The sequence below is a fragment of the Dendrobates tinctorius genome, unplaced genomic scaffold (assembly GCF_039654945.1).
Source record: "Dendrobates tinctorius isolate UK_male_01 unplaced genomic scaffold, ASM3965494v1 ptg000095l, whole genome shotgun sequence".
NCBI lineage: Eukaryota > Metazoa > Chordata > Amphibia > Anura > Dendrobatidae > Dendrobates > Dendrobates tinctorius.
In genome coordinates this window covers 4,044,328-4,060,841 of record NW_027361763.1, presented here as the reverse complement: position 1 = coordinate 4,060,841, position 16,514 = coordinate 4,044,328, and the positions used below count along the sequence as shown (strand labels likewise).

The 16,514-nt window shown below is 43.2% G+C and overlaps 1 long non-coding RNA gene across 1 annotated transcript; it reads left to right on the top strand.

Moving 5' to 3' along the window:
* The first annotated feature begins 415 nt into the window (after nucleotides 1-415).
* Nucleotides 416-15,689, top strand: LOC141098834 (uncharacterized). The gene is made up of 3 exons (XR_012234366.1): nucleotides 416-476; nucleotides 1,146-1,228; nucleotides 15,292-15,689. It is a non-coding gene; the product is annotated as an uncharacterized lncRNA (long non-coding RNA).
* The last annotated feature ends 825 nt before the right edge of the window (nucleotides 15,690-16,514 follow it).

The following is a 16,514-nucleotide window of genomic DNA, read 5'->3' as shown; positions in this document are numbered from 1 at the left end:
TGCACACGCGGCTCCTCTCCGTACACCTCGCACATGTGGCTCTGTCCCGTACACCTCATAAACACACATGGCTCCTCTCCGTAGACCCCGTACACATGCGGCTCCGCTCTGTACACCTCGTACACACACGACTCCGCTCCGTGCACCTCGTACACACCTGGCTTTGCTCTGTAAACCTCATACACACACAGCTCTGCTACATCTACCCTGTAAACCCCTCCTGACCCCACACATACTTCCCTCATCCAGCACCATGACAACCAGCACAGCAGAGTCCGGGAGACACCAAGAGGCAGGGCTGTGCGCACAGAACCTGTGATGAGGTCACAGGAGGGGCGGAGTCAGGGGGTCACATGATTAGGGGTCTGGACTCAGCTCCTGATCATGTGACCACTGACTCATTCCCTGCTGTGACCTCATCACAGGTCCTGTGTACAGAGAAGAGAGCAGGCAAGCGACGCTGTGAGTGGCTGCGGGTGAGGATGGGGTGCGTAGGGGGGGTCATGGCGGCTTATCTCCCTGCAGTGCAGGATAGAAAAATCCCGGGAGGGTTGGAAACTATAAACGCCGTGCCTGCAGAGGGCCGGCGGCAGGAACAACAGCCAAGCCAGTGGCCGCATCAGCTGGCAAGCGGCCAGATGAGCGGGCGCTGCTGCCCGCGGCCCACATGACAGCGGCCCAGCGGAAAAATGCCCAGTTGGTTATATTACCAATCTGGGCCTGACACTGGGGCAGAATGCTGAACATGGGGGCAGAATGCGAGACACGGGGCATGATTGGAGAAAGATGGGGCAGGGTTGAAGACAGATCGCACAGGATCATGGGGCAGGATGGATACAATGGCGATCATATGGGGAAGAATGGAAACTCTTGAGGGCAGGATGGGAGAACATATGGATAAAGCCAGGAATGAGACACACGGAGGTCAGGATGGGGGATATTATTACGATAGGGGCTAATTAAGGGATATTATTACTACAGTGATGTATTTAATTTTTTGAGGATACTGTTTTAAATGGGAGGCGGACCTGTTACTGTGCAGAGCGACACTATGTCACCTTTTTTTCTTCATGTGGTGTAATGTAGAAGTTGGGAAAAAATAAGTAATGTGTGCGAGCTCTAGATAACTGTGTTATTTCCTGCAGAGACGAGTCCTGGCTGGAAGATGGCGATCTGTGCTGGATGAATGAAAAGCAAGGATGAAGGACTTCACCTAGAGACATCACTGGTGAGTTAGTGTGTTACCTGTACACTGACACTATACATTGTATACTATATACAGAGGCCCTGTGTATATTGTCACCAGTGATCACTGTGTTACCTGTACATTATATACAGAGCTCCTGTCTATAATGACATTGATCACCATATTACCTGTACACAGACACTGCATACTAAATACAGATCTCCTGTGTATAATGCTACTTATGGTGATAGTATTATTTTATTTATTAATGATCAGTATTGTAGTATTCAGTCACCATGTGGTGGTAATATGTGGTCTGGGCATGGTGCGGTGGTATTTGTCCCTTGTATGTGCTATTATTTGGTCACTTTGTAGTGGTAATATGTGGTCTGGTCATGGTGCGGTGGTATTTGTTCCTTGTATGAGATATTATTTGGACACTATGTGTTAGGAAAGGCAGAACGCACTAAATAAAAATAATAATAAAGTGCATTTGCCGCTCGGGATCCACCATGCAGTAGATGATATGACTGCTGCTAAGTGGTGGCAGACAAGCAATATGGCGGAAATGTTTACGTGGGTTAAACGTCACCCAGGTGCGCAGAGCAATCTCTGTTAAGTCACAGATGTGCCAACAAAGACAAATACAATAAGGCTGAGCCTGTTGGAGTCACAGTACTCAGAGTAAATGCACACACGGTATCTGGTCAAAGGAGCAGAGCCAAAGACTGCAGAACTGCGTCTGTCTAGACCTACCGTGCGTGCGACGTCGCAACTGCGGATGCCAAGGAGGGCTGCAACTGCAGCGTGGCGTAAGACACTGCCGCTAGACGACAAAGCTAGTACGCAAGCGCAATGTCGGATGCTAGCAACTGTGGATGATGTAGTAGTGGTGCGCTGGCGCTGACTCTAAGCTTAATACGTAATATCAGAGGGAAGAGGTTTCAAATGAGTCATTCACCAGAATCATACATCCATAATCATTCACACAGTAGCAACTAGAGACTATACTAGCGCATGGCGGAATGGCCATGCGCGCTTTTTATAGCAGCTGGGACCATCCGGAAGCTTCCAGATCTCCGAGATGGACTAATGAGATCTGGAGCCGGACCTGAGCACATGACTCCCGATCTCCAATGGGAAATCGTCTCATGAGCATGCTCAGTAGGAGGACAGAGGGACTTAGCCCCTGGAGAGATTTGCTGCAAGGCAATCTCCTCTGCGGTAGATAAACAGCAAGAGACCGCAGAATGTAAGGGTCTGGATTCCTGCAGAGCAGACGCAGAAACCTGACGCCTAACACTATGGTAGTAATATGTGGTCTGGTCATGGCGTGGCGGTATTTGTTCCTTGTATGTGGTATTATAAGTCACTATGTGGTGGTAATATGTGGTCTGAACATGGTGTGGCGGTATTTGTTCCTTGTATGTGATATTATTGGTCTTTTTAAAAATTGAAAAATAAATAAAAATATACCTAAATTGTATTGCATATCTTAACAAATATTTAATAGGTTACAGTAGAGTAGAGCTCGGCCAAAAGTGTCTACCCTGTAATGGTGGCGGCTTAAAAAAATATTTTGGCCAAAACAAAAGCTGCCAACTGTATGTGTGATCTGGTGATGGGAACTGTTAATGTGTGATAGGTGAGAAGTGGATTTTTTCCAAGAGAGAGCGGTGGGACTGTGGACAGTTTGAGGTTTGGAGGCGGGGCTGGGTGGAGCCTGGGCGGAGTCTCAAGGGGCCCCCGAAAATTTGCCAGTATGGGGCCCCAAAATTCCTAGTGGCAGCCCTGCTAAATTATACTGTAAAAATCACAAAAGCAATCACCTCATTATGCTGAAAAGCTATCGTAGTATACCTACATTATATACACTACATCTGCATAAGGTGTACTAGTGTCAACTTGCTGCATTAATAGTTTACTGATCCAGCATTTACATTGCTTCATTTGTATTGTGTACTTTTAGACTTGAATTGCACCACAAGATGTCCATATTTTGTTCACCACACATCAGATTGCACAGATCAGCTGCATTCAGATATTAAATTGTAGGTTAGTCAAATGAAAGTGATATTTTCTCTAGTTGTAATTATGCACGTTTCTCTTGCTCTCTTTATTTATATGGCGCCAACATATTCCGTAGCGCTTTACAGTTTGCACACATTTATCATCTATTCAATCTGACAAAGAGCTACATAATGGTTTACTTAAGCAATCTATTGCATGTTGGCTGATGGTCTACATGATTAAAGTAGCCAGGGTCTGCTTTGACATTTATGTCAGAGCCTCAGGATCCTATGCGGAGAACAACTCTCCTTGACTGTTCACTATGTGCAGACAACGACCAAGATAATAAATATTATGGCATACTGAATATAGTTTTCACATATAAGTCGCTGCCTATTCAGGGCGCAGTAACCTGTAATAAAGCCATCTTGTTTGCTGCTCTCTGCATAAGTAACAATTGAGATAAGAAAGGCTGCACTCTGCTTTCCCACAGTTTCTCTCCTTTTTGTTCACTTGAGTGAAGGGATAAAGACCTACTTGGTGAATTTTCCCAATTTTTTAAAAAAAGTGTCCAATGCAGAAAAAAATATAAGAAACTTTAAATTTTGATTTATGTTATGCCACCAAATTTCATGTTGGGGTTATGATCATGGGTAGCAATGGAGTTAGAGTTAGAACTAGGAAAAAGGCTAGGGGGAGGGTTGTAATTAGGCTTAAAGAGAATGCTCATTACTAGGACAACCCCTTATTGAACCAAATGTTTTGCCCCAATTAAATAAAAAACCTCTACTCACCACCCATGCTGGCACTGTTCTCGCTATATCAGTACTTGCTCTCCCTGGGGTTTTCGTATGGTGTTCTGACATGTGACCCTGGCACCAATCATTACCGGCGTCACTGTTCCCGCCTACATATGGATTGAAAATGAAAAGTAAGTCAGAGAGCAACTTCAGCCCAGACTTCGTCTTCATGTTCAATCCGTACATAGGTGGGGACAGTTGCGCCACCATTGTTTGGTTGCTGGGGTCATGTGTCACAATGTTGCATGAAAGCAAGGAAGAGAGCGAGTTCCAACACAGCAGGAACGGAGCCAGCACAGGAGGTGAGTATAGATTTTTTTTATTTTATTGGGACCAAACATTTAGTTCTAGAAGGGGTTTTCCTAGTAGTGGTCAACCCCTTTAAGGTTAAGATTAGGACTATAATTAGAAGTTTGTGCAGTATGAGTAAGGTTAGAAATAGGGTCAGGACTAGGGTTAGGATTAGGACTATGGTTAAGGTTAGGACCAGGCTAAGACAGAGTTAGGTTTAGGCTAGGATAGTAAAATAGATACACAAAAAAGTTTCTTGTGATAAAGCAGGAAAATAGAGGACAGCACTTCCAACATTAAATATATTACTAAAAAGTGGGAAAATTGACTAAATTCCAAAAAGAGAAAGTGAATGCAAAAGTCCAAGAGAAATACATATACAGCCATGGCCGAAAGAGTTGGTACCCTTGAAGTTGTTCAGAAAATGAAATATTTCTCTGAGAAAATTATTGCAATTACAAATATTTTGTTATACACATGTTTATTTTCTTTGTATCTGTTGGGAAAAAAAAGAGTAAAAAGGTAAACTGGACATAATTTCACAGAAAACCTTAAAAAACGGCCAGGACAAAATTTTTGGAACGTTTGTAAACAACTTTGTTTTAAACATGTGATGCTCGTTCAAGCTCACCTGTTGTAAGAACCAGGTGTAAGAAAAATGAAAATCACGCCTGAAACCAGATAAAAAGGGGAGACGTTGCTTCAATCTTTGCATTCTGTCTGTGTGTGCCACACTAATTATGGAGGACAGAGAGATGAGTAGAAAATTGTCTGAGGACTTCAGAACCAAAAAAAATATTAACAATCTCAAGGTTGCAAGTTTATCTCCAGAGATCTTGATGTTCCTTTGTCCACGGTGCGCATCATAATTTAAGAAGCTGGCAATCCATGGCATTGTAGCTTATCTGCCTGGACGTGAATGGCTGAGAAAATTTGATAAATAGTGTGACGGATTGCACAGTGGAAGGGGGTGTTGACTTCACTCACCTTGGGGGGAGGGGAGAGAAGGACTTAGCAGGGATCGGCTCTCTGGTGCCACCACTTGCCCCAGGTCAGTCAGGGAACTGCACCGAGGGCAAATTGTCACTGGAAAGGCTTCCCTTAGTGGTACGAGTTATTGAGGCACTCCCAGTGAGGGGGGAATATACATCACTAGTCCAGGCTGGGGATATATATAAACCTCCCGGCCGTCACTGCCAGAGTTCCTCACTAAAACAGTTTGATATTCTGCCACCAGTCCCTCGTTCGACGTAAGCCCCATCTGAGATCAGGCTTATATAAGGTCAGAAACCAACCTGGGTAGCGTATAATAGACGAGCGAGCTTGCGGATGTGGGGATTCGTGAATCGAGATAAAAGAGCAGCCCAAGATTAATATTATATTTAATTGCTGAAAAGGCTCACTAGAAATATACACGTATATATTTACAAGAACAATATACAGGTATACAGTCAGGAGTGTAGTACAAGAATAGGGTATAGATAGGTTGAAATTACCATGTTATGTAGCATGTGACCACAGGGAGGCGCTGATGGATCACAGGCCCAAATCTTATTTACAATCATTCCTTGGCCACAACAGGGAAAGGATCCTCCTGTCAGTTGAAAACTAAGTCTAAAATGAGGGGCTGCCTTATATCCCATAAGCTGCTCGCTCCCACAATCTGCTCCCAACCCTTGGCTTGTACAGCCTCTCTCCTCTCATATCTGAGAATATGATTTTCTGTCCAGAACCTTGGATGGCCCATAACTTTCCGCCTGAAGCTCTGAATGGGTTGGCGGTGCCATCACTGGGTTCCGCTGGATTTTATCTGCACATAGAGACTAAATATGCCAACCATATTCAATTCCTGATAGCTATGCTTTATAACTCAATAACGCAGAGTGCTACAGATGGCTGCTAGGCATGGGCATGTGGGGGAAGGAATGTTGATTCCAATTATGTGCTTGGCTAGTCTCAGATATATTGCATTCTGTTATTATAGGTCATTTTCCAGATTCAATTTCTCAGAGCCTTGCTGTGACCTATAGTGCCAGGATGTCTCCATGTGCTTGAGTCAGTAAAAAGAAATCTAGTTTGGCTGTTGCTGCAGAGAGCTCACATCCTGGTACTAATTGGTGGGGACCAAGCTTCAAAGAGCTTTTTCCTGGAGTTTTTTAAAGGAACACATTGCATTGCTTTTTATTACTTGGGGGAAAGCAGGGGTGGGGGCACATTTCAGGAGCGGACGGAGATGTCCTGAAGCTATAATCCAAAATGGATTCTTCCTTGTCCCTCACAAATAGTTAAAATGCAGAATAGTCTGGATGGTGGATATGCAGTCCCAATTAAATTTAAAATAAATTCAAGCTGTTCTGAATGCTCAGGGTGCATCAGTGTCAGCAATGACAATCCATCCACATTTGAATGAAATGAAATGCTACAGCAGGAGACCCAGGAGGACCCCACTGCTGACACAGAGACACAAAAAAGCTAGACTGCAGTTTGCTAAACTGTACATGAGTAAGTCAAAATCCTTCTGTCTTGTGGACAGATAAGACTAAGATAGAGCTCTTTGGGAAAGCACTTCATTCTACTGTTTACCGGTAACAGAATAAGGCCTACAAAGAAAATAGCACAGTCCCTATAGTCAAATATGGTGGAGGTTCAAAGATGTTTTGGAGTTATTTTTGTTGCCTCTGGCACGAGGTGACTTGACTTTGTGCAAGGCATTATGAAATCTGAAGATTACCAAAGGATTTTGGGTCACAATGTAGTACAGAGTGTCAGAAAGCTCACTTTGCAGCCTAGTTAATGGTTCTGTCAGCAGGATATTGACCCCAAACATACACAAAAATCACCCAGAAATGCATGGAAGCAAAGCGCTGGAGTGTTCTAAAGAGGCCAGCAATAAATCGGGATCTAATTCCCCTTGACCACCTATGGAGATGATGACACCCAGGACCCAATTCTCTGCCCGATGTACTGGGTTCCCCTGCACACTGCACATACATAGGGTAAAAGCATAAAAACAGAGTTGCCTCACAGAAAAGGGATCCTAGTTAATGCCTATGGGTATGATGGTAAAGCTACATGAACATATGTGCATAAGATGGGACTAGTGCTTATTAACAAACACAAGATACTCAGTTTCTCATTAAGTGTGCAAATCATAAGGAATGGTGGAGCAGCAAGGGTTGTAATATCAGTATGAATATGTAATTACCTAGCAGGATAGAAGTTGTACTAGCTGCAGAAATTATAATGTAGGCATCACGTCCCTACCCCAACTCACATTTTGTTTTGCTCCCCCAGGAAGTGTGGTTTACAAGCACCAGTTTCATCTTATGCACTTATGGTTCATGTGGCTTTACCATCCATAACCATAGGCTTTCACTGAGATCCCTTTTCATTGAGGCACCTCTGTTTTTATGTTTTTATCATATCTATGTATTGAATGTGCATTTAATAAATACAGTGGCATACAAAAGTATTCAACGTCTTGGCTTTTTAATTATTTTGCTACATTACAGCAAAAGTTGGGGAAGTGAGAAAAATATAGGCATAAATGAAATGTATGGGATCAAATAACTAAAAATGTGTATATGCATTCATTCTTTTTACTATGAAGCCCCTAAAATTTTCTGGTGCAATTACCTTTAAAAGTCACATACTAAATGAAAGGAAGTCCACCTGTGTGTAATCTAAGTGTCACATGTTGGTCAGTATATAAACTTTCACTTTTTTGAAAGGCCACATAGGCTGCAACATTATTAAGCAAGAGGCACCACTAACCAAACACCATGAAGACCAAGAAGATCTCCAAGAAAGTCAAGGATGAAGTTGTTGAGAAGTAAAAGTCGCGGTTGGGTTATAAAAATAGTGTCCCAATCTCTGATGATTCGCCGGGGCACCATCAAATCCATTGTCATGAAATAGTAAGAACATGGTACCACAACAAACCTGCCAAGAGAGGGCTGCCCACCAAAACTCTTAGCCTGTGCAAGGAGGATATTAATCAGTGGGACAGCACAGAGACAAATGTAACCCTCAAGGAGCTGCAAAATTCCAAAGCAGAGACTGGAGTATCTCTCCATACAACCATACACTCCCAAAACCATGGTCTTTATGGAACAGTGGGCATAAAGAAGCCTTTACTTACACACATAAGGTAACGCTCCTTTTGAGTTTGTCAAAAGACACATGGGTGACTCCCCGAAAGTGTGAATGAAGGTGAAGTAGTCATATGGGACCAAAATGTTTCTTTTTGGCACCAAGGCAAGCACTATGTCTGGCAATAAAACTACACAACTCATTACCTAAAGAACACCATCTTTAGAGTGAAACATGGTGGTGGTAGCATCATGCTTTGGAGACGTTTTTTAACAGCATGGACAGGGAAAATAGAGATGAGGGGAAGATGGATGATGCAAATTACAGGAATTTTCTTGCACAAAATCTGTTTCAGTATGTCAGCGATTTGAGACTGCAACGGAGGTTCACCTCAAAAAAAGAGAATGACCCAAAGCATACTGATAAAGCAATACTCGTGTAAAAGTCTTGCAGTGGCCTAGTCAAATAACTAGACTTTAATCCAATTGAAAATCTGTGAAGGAGCTGGGGCAGTTTTGCCTTGAGAAATATGCACAAATTCCAGTGGCAAGATGTGGAAAGCTCATAAAGTCTTAGCGAATGCGACTTACAACTGTAATTTCCATAAAAGGAGGCTCTATAAGACACTGACTTTAGGATGGTGAACAGTTATGCACACTCACATTTTCACTTATTTTGTCCTATATTTTTAACTGCTTCACAAAAAAACAATAAACAAAACAAAAACAAATGTTCACTGTTGTAGGCATGTTCTTCACATGAACTCATTCAAACCCTCAAAAAAAAAAAGAAAAAAAACAGAAAAAGTCCATGTTGTGAGGTAGCAAAATGTAAAAAATGCTAAAGGGGTGAATTCTTTTGCAAGCAACTGTATAGAAAACCTGTAATACCCTTTTATCCATCATATATTAAATATGCTTTATGACTTATTTTACATCCTGTGTCTGAATATATCCCGGTGTACCATCAACTTCCTCGGAATGTGCGCTCCTTCTTGGCCATTTTCGTACATGTTCTTTTTCTCATTACATTCTATGAAATGCTAATTCCTGTAAACAATTATTTTACACACCTGTTTTTACTATTCATATTGAAATCACTTGGCTTACCCAGGCACAAAACAATGAATGTTGCAGAATGCCTGAGGCCAGTCACTTGGGACAGGCTGCTGAGACCGTCCTGCTGCTACTTATCAGTAGAATGAATGTTAACAGATAATGCTGAAATATAACAATTTACAAACATAAAACATTGAAAAACACAAATGTACAATAAACATTTATAGATGTGACAAATACAAAACAGTTTGAAATAAATCAATGCTGCGTAAAAATCATTTGAAATTTGTATTTGCTTGTTTGAATCTTAAATGGAATATCCAGCATAGCAAAATTAAAAGCCTATTTCACATTGGTGGGTGTCCGACTATTTTCATATCCAAGAATAGATGAGTAAAGGGGCTTTTCTGTCCCAACACCATTCTCTTTATTGCTAACCAACTAAAAATGTTAGGCGTCGGGTTCCTGAAGCTGCACAGTGGGAATCAAGGGGCTTGCATCCAGTGGTCTCCAATTCTCCACCGACCGCTCAGGACCCTGCACAGCAATCTCAGCATCCCAGACACTCTGCTCAGACCAGCTCTGTAGGACTGGTTGTTGCTGCCACCTCAGGGGTCAGCAGTAGCAGCGCAGGCTGTCCTGCAGCAAGCCACTCCAGCAGCTAAGTCCTCTCATCCCGCTACTGGACATGCCCACGAGACGATCTCCCATTGGAGATCGGAAGACACGTCCTCAGGTCCTTCTCCTGATCTGATTGGTCCATCTCAGAGGTCTGGAAGGTCCTGGCAGTGCATGGCTATAAAAGGCCCACATGGCCGCTCGGCCATGCGCTAGTATAGACTCTTCTTGCTAAATGTGTGAATGGTGATGGATGTATGACTCTGGTGACTGACTTATTAAGATTCCCCTTCCTCTGATATTACGCATGTGGATAGGGAACCATAGAATGAGTCAGCGCCAGTCAGTGGTAAACCTTAGGCCACTGTGCACACCGCACCTCTACACTAGCGTCCGGTGGTGTCACGTCTCACACAGCACTATCGCATAGCGGCTGTGTCTGCCGCCGCGCTGCATTCAGCAGCACTTACCGGCGTCCGCAGTAGCGCCGCCGCACGCACGGTAGGTCTAGACGGACACCGACCCCTGTCTTGGACCCTGTCCTGTGACCTGATACCGTGCGTGTAATTTCGCTGAGACCTGTGAGTCTAACAGGCTCGGTGTTTATGTTTATGTTACAGCACCTCTGTGAGTTAACAGAGTCCGCTCTGCGTACATCGGGTGACGTTGAATGCGTGCGCATTATACCACCATATAGCGCGTCTGCCATTGTCTAGCAGCGGTTTTAACACCTACTGCAAGGTGGACCCCGGGGGGCGAACGCACTTTCTATTATTTAATATTTAGTGCGTTCTGATGTCCCTAACATAAAACTTGTAATAGAAGCTGTGACTAGAGTAATGTTCACTTTATTAACAGAAAAATTGTGATTTGCAATAGAAGAGACAGTATATAAAAAACATGTGGATGCACATAATAAAAAGGAAGCAAGCAACAAATTGATGGTGTATCCTAATCAGGGCCGAACTGGCCATCTGGCAATTTTTGCAAATGCAAGAAGGGCCAGTCTGGTGGTGTCCGCCACCTTGTCTGCTACGTTGATAACAGAGTCGGTGTTCTCAAGACACTCATACTGTTTAGAGTTGTGACGGAGGTATCATTAGAAATATTGGTCTTGTAGTAAATCTTGCTTTCCTCGATGCAGGGTAATTTGGTAATATATCCAATATATCTTGTGCTTGGGGACGGGGACAGCAGGGGCCTGTGTGATTTCAAATGCCAGGGCTGAATTTCAGCCCCAGTTCATATGTGAGCCTAAGAATAGGAAATTATATGCATTTGAGGAATTCACCACTAGTGATACATCATATGATAAATCACTTCTCATACTACCTAGTCCTTGTTTGGGCTTACTTTCAGAACCTGCTGAAAAATAAGGCAGAATTACTAACAGTGTGCCACAGATTGCATGGATATCTATTGAAGGCTTTTCTCTACCTAGATACATAATTAAATTAATCCTCACAGTCATGACATAGTGATTCACTACATGAACAAAAGAATTAGAGCAGCTGCGCTTCACATTCTACTACAGAGGCTTTAATATCATCCTAAATTCATAGGCATTACTGTGGATTTTTTACATTATGCAGCAACTTCAACTCTACTGGGAGGACTTTCTAAAGTTTTGGAGGTATCTAAGGAAATTGTCACATTTCTGAGATCATACACTGATCTGTGGGATCACGATCTTCTACTTCAAACCAAAGGTGGTTTTGGTCGAGGTCAGAGGTCTTTGCGGATGGGAAAGTTTTTTCACACAAAACTCTTCCAGCTGTCCTATATAATAATTGCCAGTTGGGACTCCTGGCCACTGTCCCCTAATCCCATAAGGCACCGTGGCAGTGTCACTTGCGCAGGTGCGGTTCGTGGCCGCAATTCCCGTGCATGCGCAGTTACAGCCACAACTCCACGCTCAGCAGACAGTATCACTGTTCTGCATTATTCCCTTAATTCCCTGCACATCTCATTATTCATCCTGAACACAAGGGGGCGCTGCCGTACACCTGCTGAATTCTAACTCTAGAGTGCATTGTGGGAGTTGTAGTCTCCGGCGGTGACAAGTTACGGCCAGCTGTGCACCACTGTCCTCTGCTGCAGGAAGAACTCAGGCCAGGGTAAGTCAGATGCTGGATGGGACTGTGTGGGGGGAAGGGGCGGCTGGATCACAGCTGCTGCTGACATGGAGTCACGGGGAGGTGGAGGCGGATGACATGTGATGTGTGTGTATATGTATATAATACGTACACATACCTGCAGAACAGTGATATATAGCCCCTGTATATCCTATATACACCTCTGCCTGGTATACATATACGTATATACTAGAAATAGTATATAGTGCGGTGAAATTTAGACATCACCGCTATTCCCACGCATGCGCAGTAACAGCCACCACTGCGCGCTCTATCCATCCTTGTGCAGTAACGAAGCTGCTGTTACTGCGCATGCACGGGGAATAGCGGTGACGTCTAAATTTCACTGCACTGCATCGGGCATATTTCTAGCGCCTTTATAAACCTTGCTTTGTGGACAGTAGCTCATTCATGTAGAACAAAGAAAGCCCTTCCCCAAACTGTTCCCAGAAAGTTAGACGCTACAGTTGTACAAAATGTTTTGTCCTGATCCTGAAGTCTTGAGATTTCCCTTCAGAGGAATTAAGGTTCCTAGACCATTCCTTAAAGAACATCCCCAAAGCATTACCCCTCCGACATCAAACTTTACCGTTGGCACAGTGCAGTCGAGCAGGCAATATTCTCCTGGAATTCAGCATCACATGTCAGATTGAGACACTTGATCCATAACTTAACAGAATACATTTCTACTGCTCCAGAGTCCAGTCGCATCACGTTTTACACCACTTCATCCAGTACTTGTTATTGTGCTTGGTGATGTAAGGTTTCTAAGCTGATCTACAACTTATGCAGCTTACTCCAGGAGAAGGTGTTTTGGATTGTCTCATAGAACTTACTAGTGATACCAGCTCTGAAGGCCATTCTATGCAGCAATAATTTGCCTTGTATCCTGGCAGTTATCTGTGAAATATTTTTTCATATTCTTTCTTGTACTCCTAATAACTTATTGGAATTCTAACTACAAGTAAAAAACAGTAGTTTTGAAAACTAATCAGACTTGTGTCCTTTTTATTAATCCTTGCAAATGCGGTTTGTCGAGTATATGGTCTATGTGGTTTTTGGGAGACATTTTACCCATTTGCATTATAATTTTTTTAAAAGGGAAGAGGGAACTGGGGAGCCATATTCTCCCAAGAACTAGGAATCCCAAAAATGTAACTGTCACTTTGCAGCATGTTTTTGCGTATGCTGTTGATATAGCAAAACTTACATCAACATGTGGATTCTGGCTAGGTGGGAGCAATGCCTAGTAGACCAACATCACGAAACAATCACTGACCTCACGGAGACCAGTCAAAGAAAACACTGTGGTAGCCGGCAAAGGCGCTCAATCAGTGAAATCCTAGGTGCATTGCTCCCTGGGAAATACGAATATGAAAATAAAGTCTGTGGAGCCTCATTTAAGAGTCTCAAACACGGGACTAGCCAGATCTTCCTCCAGGGAAAGACCCAGCCAAGGAGTGGCTCCTTTCGGAAACCACCATTACCACCATATTAAGTGGCCCTTTAAGTCAATATCCAGCTCTTTACGAGTTTACAGATATTACTGGCATAGAGGAGAGAGAACCCTGTCCTTGCGGACTTACATTCTACGGGATAGTGGGGAAGAGACAGAAGGTCGGGGGTGCAGCAGCTCTGGTGGTGATGAGGCGGCAGCTCGGGCGGTGGTGAGGCGGCAGAATGGTTATTTCAGGCTGTAAGCTTTCCTGAAAAGATGGGTTTTCAGGTTCCGTTTGAAGGATCCGAGGGTGGTGGATAATCGGACATGTTGAGGCTTGGAATTCCAGAGGATGGGGGAGATTTGGGTGAAATCTTGGAGGCAGTTGTGTGAGGAACGAATAAGTGTGGAGGAGAGTAGGACGTCTTGGGAGGATCGAAGTTTATGTGAGGGAAGATATTGGGAGATTAGTTCAGAGATATAGGGAGGGGAAAGGTTGTGGATGGCTTTGTAGGTCAGTGTTAGTAGTTTGAACTGGATTTGTTGGCGAATTGGTAGATTAGACGGGCAGCAGAGTTGAGGACAGACTGGAGTGGTGCAAGAGAGTTAGCAGGGAGGCCTCAGAGGAGAGTGTAGTCAAGGCGTGAGATGATGATGGCATGTACATGAGGTTTAGTAGATTGAGGGCTGAGGAAGGGACGGATTCTGGAAATATTTTTGAGTTGGAGGCGACAGGAGGTGGCAAGAGTTTGGACGTGTGGTTTGAAGGACAGGGCAGAGTTGAGAGTTACTCCCAGGCAGCGGATTTCAGGTGCGGGAGAGAGCACGATGCCATTTACCCTAATAGATAGATCGGGTAGGGAAGATGCGTGAAATGGAGGAAAGATAATGAGTTCAGTTTTGCCTATATTGAGTTTTAGGAAGCGAGAGGTTAAAAAGGAGGATATGGCTGATAGACACTCCGGGATTCTGGATAACAGAGAGGTGACATCTGGGCCAGAGAGGTAGATCTGAGTGTCGTCCGCATACAGGTGGTACTGGAAGCCATGGGACTTTGCGTTGTCCTAGGCCCAGGGTATAGATGGAAAAAAGTAGGGGCCCCAGGGCAGAGCCTTGGGGGACTCCAACAGAGAGAGAGCGGGATGAGGAGGTAGTGTGGGAGTGGGAAACACTGAATGTGCGGTCAGAAAGGTATGAGGCAATCCAGGACAGGGCAATGTCTTTCATGCCAAGGGAAAAAAGAATCTGTAACAGTAGGCAGTGATTGACTGTGTTGAAGGCAGAGGACAAAATTAATTACCTGTGGAGAGAAGTGTGCTCCTGGTGTCCCCTCACCCTGACGCACGTTTTGCCACCAGCTTCTTCTGGGGGCATCCAGAACAAATAAATTCCACCTTCAACTATCAGGATATAATATCTTATATTACCTATCACATTTATACCAGATATGAGTGTTGAACTACTCTTGTCAGTCCGCTAGTTCATGTTAATTCAAGGTAAAACATACCACATTAGCATGTCATTGTGCGGCAAACATGAAAGAAAATGTGTGGCTCTCAATCATTTTGAGCAGCAAGGATGTCAGTTGTCAGTTTTTTTGTCCACACTGATAGACTTGATCTAAATTAATCTACTCTTTTGTGCCTCTTGTATTTTCTCACAGTATCCAAGCATAGCTCTCTGGAGAAGAAATCACTGAAGAACTGAAGAAGGACATCATGGTCTGAAGAATCAAAGGAAGAAGGTGAAGAGAAAGACCATCAACTATCAAGACAACTGAGAAGAGACTGGTGAACCTGTCTAGGCTTGCTTTGGATCCTTCTTCCTACAGAACGCTCATGCATCAAGTCGCCATGGCTTGAGAACAAGCCAAAGGTCATTAAATAATAAAAATAATTTATAGGCATATAATCTCTACAGTCGCATTGGTAGGTTATCACTATCCACTATAATTTCCTGTAAACTGCATTGAGGTTCACTGGAGGCCACTTTTTTAACCCTTTATGTAAGGCCTCGCGAAAAAGTATATTCTTGCCAAAATAAAACAACATATTCTTACTACTATTACTCCTGCATTCTGGTTGTTCTGATGGTAGACTAACCCCATTTGGGCAATTATTGCAAATCCTACTGATACATTTAACATCCACCTTGAGACGATTCTTTTAAAATAAAATTTAATATGACAGCTCCAAAAGCTGGATAATTACTCTACATTACTCTACATTGACAGTCAGAGAACTCTTTTTTTATGATTGTTATCTTGCTATCTGGAGAATGCTCCATTCAAGGTGAATGTGCCGTAGTCTTATTACCTAAGGACTGGATGAAAGCTAATTTGTTATGTTGGAAAACCCAATCACAAGCCGTGTGCACAGTAATTATGAACCTGTAGGTTACTTTTTTTTCTTTGTTTTGAACAGATTTGCAAATCAAGTCCCAAATCAATATTTTCTTCTTTTCTCGTACTGTTGAGCTCAGTAGGGGACCATTCAAGCCCAGTGTAAAGCACGGCTGATGAAGAAAACAATTTATATTTCTTCTGTGTCTCTTCATGGCATTTTGACCACATCTCGGAGGCTTAAATTGGTTCATCCAAAGGTCAGGTAAAGATATCTGTATCAAATTTAAAGTATCACTATTTCCCGACCATGGTGTAAATCAAGGGGTCATCTTGGGAAAAAGTAGACAGTGGGGAGTGTATGGATTTGGCAAGTCCGAGCAACTAGACATATTTTTTTTTTATAAAATATTGTAGTTCCTGGTAGGATTTGCACAGAAATAGCTATAATTGTCTTCCAAGTCATATAACAAGTCTATAAAACAGTATAGAAGATCACGTATAAAATAATAATTACATGTCTAAAAAAATTCTAAGAAATGTCA